Below are 12,357 nucleotides of genomic sequence, written 5' to 3' on the forward strand. Positions count from 1 at the left end.
GCCTGATTGGCTGCCATGTGTCTGCTGACTGTGATGTAGAGGGTCAAAATTTAGCCCAATGATGTAGTATGGGGGCGGGTCGAACCCGCAATGTTCGCGCTAATAAGTCTGCATGCGAACCGTTCGGGACAACTCTACTGGTGTGATTCAGACATTACTGCAGCCAAATAGACCAGCAGGACTGCCAGGCAACTGGTAATGTTTAAAAGGAAATAAATATGGCAGCTTCCATATTTTTCTCACTTCAGTTGTCCTTTAAAGAGACTCTGAAGCCACTTAAAAAACAAGTTTTTACCTTTTATTTAGGTTAAGCATGTTTTCCCCTGCTAAAACGCCGCTATCCCACGGCAGAATAAGAGTTTTTCACCACCCAAGTGATTGTCCAATCTGCTAAAAAAAAAATCCACTTACCTGGGGCTTCCTCCAGCCCGTGGCAGCCGTCCTGTACCCCCGCCGCAGCTCCGATGGCTCCCGGTCTTCTCCGCTAGTGCAGCTGACCTCGCCAGGTCGAGTTCCGGGTCGGCTTCTTCTGCGCTCCACCGCGTGGGTCATGTGGTCCCTGCGACGTCATCAGGACGGTACTGCGCAGGCAGGGCTGGATTTGTATTCTTTACCACCCAAGGTCACTGTCTGCAGCCTCCCCCTTTAGTATAGGTAACCAGATGACCCTTCCCCCTCCCCTCCAGTATAGGTAGTATAGGTAGCCTGTTGACCCTTTCCTCCAGTATAGGTAGCCAGATGACCCTTCACCACATCCTCCAGTTTAGATGGCCTAATAACTCCCCCTTCTCCCCAGTATAGGTATCCTGATGACCCCTCCCCTCTTCCGTCTAGTATAAGAAGCCAGGTGATTCTTACCTTTCCATATAGATAGCCTGATAAGCAAGATGACTCTTCCCTTATACCTAGTAAAGCCTGTTGCCCAGCCGCCCTTGATCTTGTGGTGCCCTAGGCCATGGCCTATTGGCCTTGGCTTAAATCCGGCCCTGTACGCAGGAGCAGAACTACTGTGCCCTCGCTGCGGCGAGGTCACAGGACGGCTTCCACAGGCTGGAGGAAGCCCCAGGTAAGTGGATCTTTTTTTTTTTTTAGGAGCTTGGACAATTCCTTTGAGTAGAACAACTGTCATGAGACTTTTTCCCCAAGAGCTTACAGTCCAGTAATAAAAAGAGTCAATGTTGCTATCTTTCACTCTAGTACAGATGGTCCCCTACTTACAAACAGGTTCTGTTCTGGAAGATTGTAAGTTGAATTTGTGTATAAATTGAGTCCTGTATTAAGCAGTAGGATGAGCCATACTATGCCAGGGAAAAAAACACATATATATATAAGTAGATAAATACTTGCTCTACTTACATAACACATGCATTGTACTGTCCACGTTTTGATTTCAGTGAATCTTATATAGTAAATGAAGAGAATTCTGTTCCTGGTGTGTCTTTTGCCCACAGTTTGAGGCTAAATACTGATGTCATTTCTTCCCTTAACTTTTTTTTATTTTCTCCTCAAATCGCTGAGTCACCTCAGCCTTGCTTGTAAACACAAGCGAGCAGAGGATCATGTTTCAGCTAGACAGCTGGGCAGAGAAATAAAGGGAAGAGGAGGAATATATTATTAATAAAAAAAAACACCAGCATGCAACTGAATGGCGATGGCTATTAAAGAGCCAGTCCTCCTAAGGTATGTGATAACTCCAAACCATAACAGCAAAAAAAGTTTTGAAAGGTTTGAATGCAGGATTAGCATCTTTATCACTTAATACACTCAGACCAGTTGCTGTTGAATTTGATTTTTATGGTGACAATACCACTTTACTGCATACATAGTGGAACGTGGATAAATGATTTACTTTCGGTCAACTCTGGATTTGGGCATATAGCATAAACTATGTTTTTTGGGTTGTTTGCAATGTGCTATTAGGCCGGATCCATACTATAAGTGCTTTTGTGAGCGCTTGTGATTGCTGAGAGCTTTTTCCTATGCACTTTCATTAAAATCACGGTAAAAATCACGTCAAATCTTTATTTTATGTATTTTATGTGTTTTTTACCGTGATTTTAATGAAAGTGAATGAGAAAAAGCGCTCAGCAATCAGTGGATCCAGCCTTAGGGCTGGTGGATACTGAAAGAGCTTTTTAAGTGCTAGTGATTTGAAAAACTCTTGCTAATGCAATGCTATGGGGGATTTTTACAAAATCACACCGCTCAAGTGAGAACAAACTCATAGGATTACATTAGCAAGAGCTTTTCAAATCACAAAGGCTTGAAAAAGCTCTTGTAGTGTGCACCAGCCATTACATTGTTTAAACTACTTATAACAGTTTATACAATACTATAACACATAGTAACAAAAATATGTAAAAAAACAAAACAAAACAAAACAGTATTGTATATTTTGTGCATGAAGACAACTTTCTTTGCATCGCAGAAACATTGTAACTTGAGTTGTTTGTAAGTAGGGGACTGCCTGTATTTGGAATCACATCGGACATCAGAGATTAGGGAGCAGTGGTGATGTTTGGCTGGATGGTGCAATAGTTAAGGGCTCTGCCTCTGACACGGGAGACCTGGGTTCGAATCTCGGCTCTGCCTGTTCAGTAAGCCAGCACCTATTCAGTAGGAGACCTTAGGCAAGTCTCCCTAACACTGCTACTGCCTATAGAGCGCGTCCTAGTGGCTGCAGCTCTGGCGCTTTGAGTCCGCCAGGAGAAAAGCGCGATATAAATGTTCTGTGTTTTGTTTGGGATGCACAGAGGCTGCCCTGCACTTAGGTCTATGTCCCTGGTGCACAGGAGCCGAGACGCCCTGTAATGCCCTGGGTGCCAGGCTGCTCTGCCCTGGGCACATGTGTTGCACTGTGTGTAGTAGACCTCTCTGGACGCCAGTGGTGGGGAGATGGGCGGCCCAGGCGCCAGCCTTCTCTCCTTATCTCCTGGGGAAGTCTGTGAGTCAGTAAACAGAGCAGGAAAGGAAGTCAGCACATAGAGAGCTGTACAGGGGAACGTAACCCTTTGTCAGCCGGCTGGGGCCATCTTTGTACAGTCCAGTGGCCACTAACAAAATACATATACCATATTCCACTGTCGTCACTGCAGATCTCATGTATGGGCACTGTAACGCTTCTCGTGTTCTGTGTGGTGGCTCTGTGTATTGAGTGTAATTCCTATGAATGGACACTGCATAGTATCTGCTCTTATTCTGTATGTATGGACACTGCACAATAACACTTCTCTTGTCCTGTATGCTGGGTGTAATTCTCAGTATCTGCTCTTATTCTGTATGATTATACGCTGCATAATAACACTTCTCTTGTCCTGTATGCCGGGTGTAATTCTCAGTATCTGCTCTTATTCTGTATGATTATACGCTGCATAATAACACTTCTCTTGTCCTGTATGTCGGGTGTAATTCTCAGTATCTGCTCTTATTCTGTATGATTATACGCTGCATAATAACACTTCTCTTGTCCTGTATGCCGGGTGTAATTCTCAGTATCTGCTCTTATTCTGTATGATTATACGCTGCATAATAACACTTCTCTTGTCCTGTATGCCGGGTGTAATTCTCAGTATCTGCTCTTATTCTGTATGTATGGACACTGCAGAGTAGCACTTCTCTTGTCCTGTATGCTGGGTGTAATTCTCAGTATCTGCTCTTATTCTGTATGAATATACACTGCATAATCAGTGCCGGCCCTAGACTTTTTGCCGCCTGAGGCAAAATTTTTAAAAATTGAAAAATATATTTCTCAGTATTTGCTCTTATTCTGTATGTATGGACACTGCACAGTAACACTTCTCTTGTCCTGTATGTAATTCTCAGCATCTGCTATTATTCTGTATGTAAGGACACTGCACAGTAATACGTCTCTTGTCATGTGTGCTGGGTGTAATTCTCAGTATGTGTTGTCACTCTGTATGTGTGGACACTGCACAGTATTACTTCTCTTATCCTGTATGGCGGATGTAATTCTTAGTATCTGCTCTTATGCTGAATGTATGGACAATGCACAGTAACACTTCTCTTGTTCTGTATGCTGGGTGTAATTCTCAGTATCTTCTCTTATTCTGTATGTATGGACACTGCACAGTAGCACTTCTCCTGCCCTGTGTGTAGTTCTCATTATCTGTTGTCACTCTGTATGTGTGGACACTGCACAGTAACACTTCTCTTGTCCTGTATGCTGGGTGTAATTCTCGTTATCTGCTTTTATTCTGTATGTATGGACACTGCACAGTAACACTTCTCTTGTCCTGTATGCTGGGTGTAATTCTCAGTATCTGCTCTTATTCTGTATGTATGGACACTGCACAGTAACACTTCTCTTGTCCTTTATGCTGGGTGCAATTCTCAGTATCTGCTCTTATTCTGTATGTATGGACACTGCACAGTAACACTTCTCTTGTCCTGTATGTAATTCTCAGTATCTGCAATTATTCTTTATATATGGACAATGTACAGTAACACTTCTCTTGTTCTGTATGTTGGGTGTAGTTCTCAGTATCTGCTCTTATTCTGTTTGTATGGGCAGTGCACAGTAACACTTCTCTTGTTCTGTATGTTGGGTGTAGTTCTCAGTATCTGCTCTTATTCTGTGTCTATGGACACTGCACAGTAACACTTCTCTTGTCCTGTATGCTGGGTGTAATTCTCAGTATCTGCTCTTATTCTGTATATATGGAGGCTGCACAGTAACACTTCTCTTGCCCTGTATGTAATTCTCAGTATCTGCTCTTATTCTGTATGTATGGACACTGCACAGTAGCACTTCTCTTGTCCTGTATGCTGAGTGTAATTCTCAGTATCTGCTCTTATTCTGTATGTATGGACACTGCACAGTAACACTTCTCTTCTCCTGTATGCTGGGTGTAATTCTCAGTATCTGCTCGTATTCTGTATGTATGGACGCTGCACAGTAACACTTCTCTTGCCCTGAATGTAATTCTCAGTATCTGCCATCACTCTGTTTGTGTGGATACTGCACAGTAGCACTTCTCTTGTCCTGGATGTGATTCTCAGTATGTGTTGTCACTGTGTTTGTGTGGATACTGCACAGTAGCATTGTGTTTGCTCTGTGGATCCTGCTTGTGGTGGGAACTCTCAGCAGGAGTGGTGCAGTGACAGCACTGGGGTGGGATGTAGTGGGCGGTGTGGGGTGGAGGGGGGCAGGACAGGAAGTGGGGTGTCTTGGTGTACATGTAGCACAGCACACTCCGTCACAGGACATCAGGACACTGGGGACTCAGGACGTGGTGGTCGTGCTGGGTGAGATCTTTATGCACAAGGTGGAGGGGGGACAGTGTGGGGGGCTTAGGGGATTTAAGGATATCAAATTTGACAGTGGGGGTGATAAGAAGGTGACTATTCTCAGTATTGTATTCCTAAGTTTAATTTCCTGATATGCACACTGCTTTAAACACTGCATGTATCACATGAACACCCCCAAATACACTCACCTGCACCCCCTTACCGACTAATAAGTAACACTGTCCCTTCTAGCATTCCTGTACCAGAGTAATGTGTCACCTGTACAATTACACTGACCCCACTACCTCCCCTGTACCCTAATAATATAATACCTGTACCATAATACTGACCCCACTACCTTCCCTGTACCCTAATAATATATCACCTGTACCATAATACTGACCCCACTACCTCCCCTGTACCCTAATAATATATCACCTGTACCATAATACTGACCCCACTACCTCCCCTGTACCCTAATAATATATTACCTGTACCATAATACTGACCTTACTACCACCACTGTACCCTAATAACATATCACCTGTACCATATTACTGACCGCACTACCTCCCCTGTACCCTAATAATATCACCTGTACCATATTACTGGCACCACTACCTCCCCTGTACCCTAATAATATATCATCTGAACCATAATACTGACCCCACTACCACCCCTGTACCCTAATAATATTTCACCTGTACCAAAATACTAACCCCACTACCTCCCCTGTACCCTAATAACATATCACCTGTACCATAATACTGGCACCACTACCTCTCCTGTACCCTAATAATATATCACCTGTACCATAATACTGACCCTACTACCACCCCTGTACCCTAATAATATATCACCTGTACCAAAATACCGACCCCACTACCTCCCCTGTACCCTAATAATATATTACCTGTACCATAATACTGACCCCACTATCTCTCCTGTACCCTAATAATATATCACCTGTACCAAAATATTGACCCCACTACCTCCCCTGTACCCTAATAACATATCACCTGTACTATAATACCGACCTTACTACCACCCCTGTACCCTAATAATATATCACCTGTACCATAATACTGACCCCACTACCTCCCCTGTACCCTAATAATATATCATCTGAACCATAATACTGACCCCACTACCACCCCTGTACCCTAATAATATATCACCTGTACCAAAATACTAACCCCACTACCTCCCCTGTACCCTAATAATATATCACCTGTACCATAATACTGACCCCACTACCTCCCCTGTACCCTAATAATATATCACCTGTACCATAATACTGACCCCACTACCTCCCCTGTACCCTAATAATATATCACCTTTACCATAATACTGACCCCACTAGCTCCCCTGTACCCTAATAATATATCATCAGAACCATAATACTGACCCCACTACCACCCCTGTACCCTAATAATATATCACCTGTACCAAAATACTGACCCCACTACCTCTCCTGTACCCTAATAACATATCACCTGTACTATAATACTGACCCCACTACCTCACCTGTACCTTAACAATATATCAACTGTACCATAATACTGACTCCACTACCACCCCATACCCTAATTATATATCACCTGTACCATAATACTGACCCCACTACCACCCCTGTCTCCTAATAATATATCACCTGTACCAAAATATTGACCCCACTACCTCCCCTGTACCCTAATAGTACCCTAATAATATATCACCTGTACCATAATACTGACCCCCCTGCATCCCTGTACCCTAATAATATATCACCTGTACCATAATACTGACCCCACTACCTCCCCTGTACCCTAATAATATATCACCTTTACCATAATACTGACCCCACTAGCTCCCCTGTACCCTAATAATATATCATCTGAACCATAATACTGACCCCACTACCACCCCCGTACCCTAATAATATATCACCTGTACCAAAATACTGACCCCACTACCTCTCCTGTACCCTAATAACATATCACCTGTACTATAATACTGACCTTACTACCACCCCTGTACCCTAATAATATATCAACTGTACCATAATACTGACCCCACTACCTCCCCTGTACCCTAATAATATATCACCTGTACCATGATACTGACCCCACTAGCTCCCCTGTACCCTAATAATATATAATCTGAACCATAATACTGACCCCACTACCACCCCTGTACCCTAATAATATATCACCTGTACCAAAATACTGACCCCACTACCTCTCCTGTACCCTAATAACATATCACCTGTACTATAATACTGACCTTACTACCACCCCTGTACCCTAATAATATATCACCTGTACTATAATACTGACCCCACTACCTCACCTGTACCTTAACAATATATCAACTGTACCATAATACTGACCCCCACTACCACCCCATACCCTAATTATATATCGCCTGTACCATAATACTGACCCCACTACCACCCCTGTCTCCTAATAATATATCACCTGTACCAAAATATTGACCCCACTACCTTCCCTGTACCCTAATAACATATCACCTGTACTATAATACCAACCTTACTACCACCCCTGTACCCTAATAATATATCACCTGTACCATATTACTGACCCCCCCCCCCCCTGCATCCCTGTACCCTAATAATATATCACCTGTACCATAATACTGACCCCACTACCACCCCTGTACCCTAATAATATATCACCTGTACCAAAATACTGACCCCACTACCTCCCCTGTACCCTAATAATATATCACCTGTATCATAATACTGACCCCCTGCATCCCTGTACCCTAATAATATATCACCTGTACCATAATACTGACCCCACTACCTCCCCTGTACCCTAATAACATATCACCTGTACCATAATACTGACCCCACTACCTCCCCTGTACCCTAATAATATATCACCTGTACCATAATACTGACCCCACTACCTCTCCTGTACCCTAATAATATATCACCTGTACCAAAATATTGACCCCCACTACCTCCCCTGTACCCTAATAACATATCACCTGTACCAAAATACTGACCCCACTACCTCCCCTGTACCCTAATAATATATCACCTGTATCATAATACTGACCTCCCTGCATCCCTGTACCCTAATAATATATCACCTGTACCATAATACTGACCCCACTACCTCCCCTGTACCCTAATAATATATCACCTGTACCAAAATATTGACCCCCCACTACCTCCCCTGTACCCTAATAACATATCACCTGTACTATAATACCAACCTTACTACCACCCCTGTACCCTAATAATATATCACCTTTACCATAATACTGACCCCCCCTGCATCCCTGTACCCTAATAATATATCACCTGTACCATAATACTGACCCCACTACCACCCCTGTACCCTAATAATATATCACCTGTACCAAAATACTGACCCCACTACCTCCCCTGTACCCTAATAATATATCACCTGTATCATAATACTGACCCCCCCCCCCCTGCATCCCTGTACCCTAATAATATATCACCTGTACCATAATACTGACCCCACTACCTCCCCTGTACCCTAATAATATATCACCTTTACCATAATACTGACCCCACTAGCTCCCCTGTACCCTAATAATATATCATCTGAACCATAATACTGACCCCACTACCACCCCTGTACCCTAATAATATATCACCTGTACCATAATACTGACCCCACTACCTCCCCTGTACCCTAATAACATATCACCTGTACCATAATACTGACCCCACTACCTCCCCTGTACCCTAATAATATATCACCTGTACCATAATACTGATCCCACTACCTCTCCTGTACCCTAATAATATATCACCTGTACCATAATACTGACCCCACTACCTCCCCTGTACCCTAATAATATATCACCTGTACCATAATACTGACCCCACTACCTCTCCTGTACCCTAATAATATATCACCTGTACCATAATACTGACCACACTACCTCCCCTGTACCTTAATAACATATCACCTGTACTATAATACTGACCTTACTACCACCCCTGTACCCTAATAATATATCAATTGTACCATAATACTGACTCCACTACCTCCCCTGTACCCTAATAATATATCACCTGTACTATAATACTGACCCCACTACCTCAACTGTACCTCAACAATATATCAACTGTACCATAATACTGACCCCACTACCACCCCATACCCTAATTATATATCGCCTGTACCATAATACTGACCCCACTACCACCCCTGTCTCCTAATAATATATCACCTGTACCAAAATATTGACCCCACTACCTCCCCTGTACCCTAATAACATATCACCTGTACTATAATACCAACCTTACTACCACCCCTGTACCCTAATAATATATCACCTGTACCATAATACTGACCCCCCTGCATCCCTGTACCCTAATAATATATCACCTGTACCATAATACTGACCCCACTACCTCCCCTGTACCCTAATAATATATCATCTGAACCATAATACTGACCCCACTACCACCCCTGTACCCTAATAATATATCACCTGTACCAAAATACTGACCCCACTACCTCCCCTGTACCCTAATAACATATCACCTGTACCATAATACTGACCCTACTACCTCCACTGTACCCTAATAATATATCATCTGTACCATAATACTGACCCTACTACCTCCCCTGTACCCTAATAATATATAATCTGTACCATAATACTGACCCCACTACCACCCCTGTACCCTAATAATATATCACCTGTACCATAATACTGACCCCACTACCTCCCCTGTACCCTAATTATATATCACCTGTACCATAATACTGACCCCACTACCACCCCTGTCTCCTAATAATATATCACCTGTACCAAAATATTGACCCCCACTACCTCCCCTGTACCCTAATAACATATCACCTGTACTATAATACCAACCTTACTACCACCCCTGTACCCTAATAATATATCACCTATACTATAATACTGACCCCCCTGCATCCCTGTACCCTAATAATATATGGCCTGTACCATAATACTGACCCTACTACCTCCCCTGTACCCTAATAATATATCACCTGTACCATAATACTGACCCCACTACCTCCCCTGTACCCTAATAATATATCAACTGTACCATAATACTGACCCCACTACCACCCCTGTACCCTAATAATATATCAACTGTACCATAATACTGACGCCACTACCTCCCCTGTACCCTAATAACATATCACCTGTACTATAATACTGACCCCACTACCTCCTCTGTACCCTAATAATATATCACCCACCTGTACCATAATACTGACTCCACTACCTCCCCTGTACCTTAATAACATATCACCTGTACTATAATACTGACCCCACTACCACCCCTGTACCCTAATAATATATCACCTGTACCATAATACTGACCCCACTACCTCCCCTGTACCCTAATAATATATCACCTGTACCATAATACTGACCCCACTACCTCCCCTGTACCCTAATAATCTATCACCTGTACTATAACGAATAACTAATAACATAACTAATAACATATCACTTGTATAACTATTTTCGTTGTTAGCTGTCTGTGGGTCTTATGATGGGATATTTCAGTGACAATAGTAGCAGCAGAGTATTGTACCTTGTTAGTCATCAGTAAAAGCTAGAAGTTTTGAATCAGGATGATACCATTTATAGACTAACTTAAAGAGACACTGAAGCAAAAAAAAAAAAATTGATATAATGAATTGGTTGTGTACTATGAATAATTACTAGAAGATTAGCAGCAAAGAAAATATTCTCATATTTTTATTTTCAGGTATATAGTGTTTTTTCTAACATTGCATCATTCTATAATATGTGCAGATTACACAACACTCAGCATTCAAAATGATTCTTTCAGAGCAGTCTGTGAAGTAATGACCTCTCCTCTGGCAGATAAAAAGTAAACAGTTGAGATAATAAAAGTCAGAAGACAGCCCTCTCCAGACTTTTGAAAGTTGTAGAAATGAATGGCTTTTTTGCATAGAGATAACAACTGGAGTTTCTTAACTCTTCCTGTACTGGAAACAATTACACTGATGTATCTGATCTTAGGGCCCTTTTCCACTACAGCGTTTGCGATTGCTTAATCGCAAAACCGCAAACCGCTAGTGATTTGTCAAATCGCTACAGTTTGCTTTTAACATAGGAATCGCGGTAGGTCATTTCTACTACCGCGATTCGTTTTTGACCGGATCGCGATCGCGCGGCGGAGCGATTATTGCCGCGATTTTGCTATGCAGTGCATAGCATAGCAAAATCGCGGCCGCGAACGTCGGGGAATCGCCGGTAATTGCGATTCAGCAATCGCTAGCGTTCAGCGTGAACGCTAGCGATTGCTAGTGGAAAAGGGCCCTAAATGTTTTATTTCTTAGCTGTACTACACATACAAATCATAATATCATAATTTTTTTTTCGCTTCAGTGTCTCTTTAAAAGAGTAAGCATTTAGCTAATAAGCTTTCTTCAGACTCAATTCCTGTATACTGACAAGGTGTTAGAAAACACAGCTTATATACATCTCACATTTAAAGGGATATACATAGTTTTGCAAATATAAATAAAGGAATTCAGATGCCTTAAAGGATACCCGAAGTGACATGATGAGATAGACGTGTCTGTACAGTGCCTAGCACACAAATAACTATGCTGTGATCCTTTTTTTTTTTCTCTGCCTGAAAGAGTTAAATATCAGGTATGTAAAGCCTAATCTAGACGGAGCGATCCGACGGCTCGATTAGCCGCCGGATCGCCTCTTCCGCGTACCCGCCGCGTCCCTGCTCGTTCGCGCGTGTGTCGGATTCGATACCAGCTCGTCCCCACCGGCGCCGCTTATCTTCCGCTCGATTCCCCGCAATTGTCCGCTCGCGGGGAATCGAACGGCGGCGACATCGGACCTGTCGGATCTTATCAATCGAGCCGCATCAGCGGCTCTATTGATAAGTAACATCGCAGCATGTGTACCTAGCTTAAGTGGCTGACTCAGTCCTGACTCAGACAGGAAGTGACTACAGTGTGACCCTCACTGATAAGAAATTCCAACTGTAAAACACTTTCCTAGCAGAAAATGGCTTCTGAGAGCAGGAAAGAGGTAAAAAGGGGAATTTCTTATCAGTGAGGGTCACACTGTAGTCACTTCCTG

At 42.8% G+C, this 12,357-nt stretch overlaps 1 protein-coding gene across 1 annotated transcript in view; it reads left to right on the top strand.

The window, feature by feature from the left end:
• Nucleotides 1-5,186: 5,186 nt before the first annotated feature.
• LOC137531554 (mothers against decapentaplegic homolog 6-like) overlaps nt 5,187-12,357 on the top strand; it is a 32,288-nt gene continuing 25,117 nt past the window's right edge. Inside the window, exon 1 of the mRNA XM_068251473.1 lies at nt 5,187-5,265. The gene's annotated coding sequence lies outside the window, so the exon portion shown is untranslated. The remainder of the gene's footprint in view (nt 5,266-12,357) is intronic.

Source organism: Hyperolius riggenbachi, chromosome 9 (genome assembly GCF_040937935.1).
Source record: "Hyperolius riggenbachi isolate aHypRig1 chromosome 9, aHypRig1.pri, whole genome shotgun sequence".
Taxonomy (NCBI): domain Eukaryota; kingdom Metazoa; phylum Chordata; class Amphibia; order Anura; family Hyperoliidae; genus Hyperolius; species Hyperolius riggenbachi.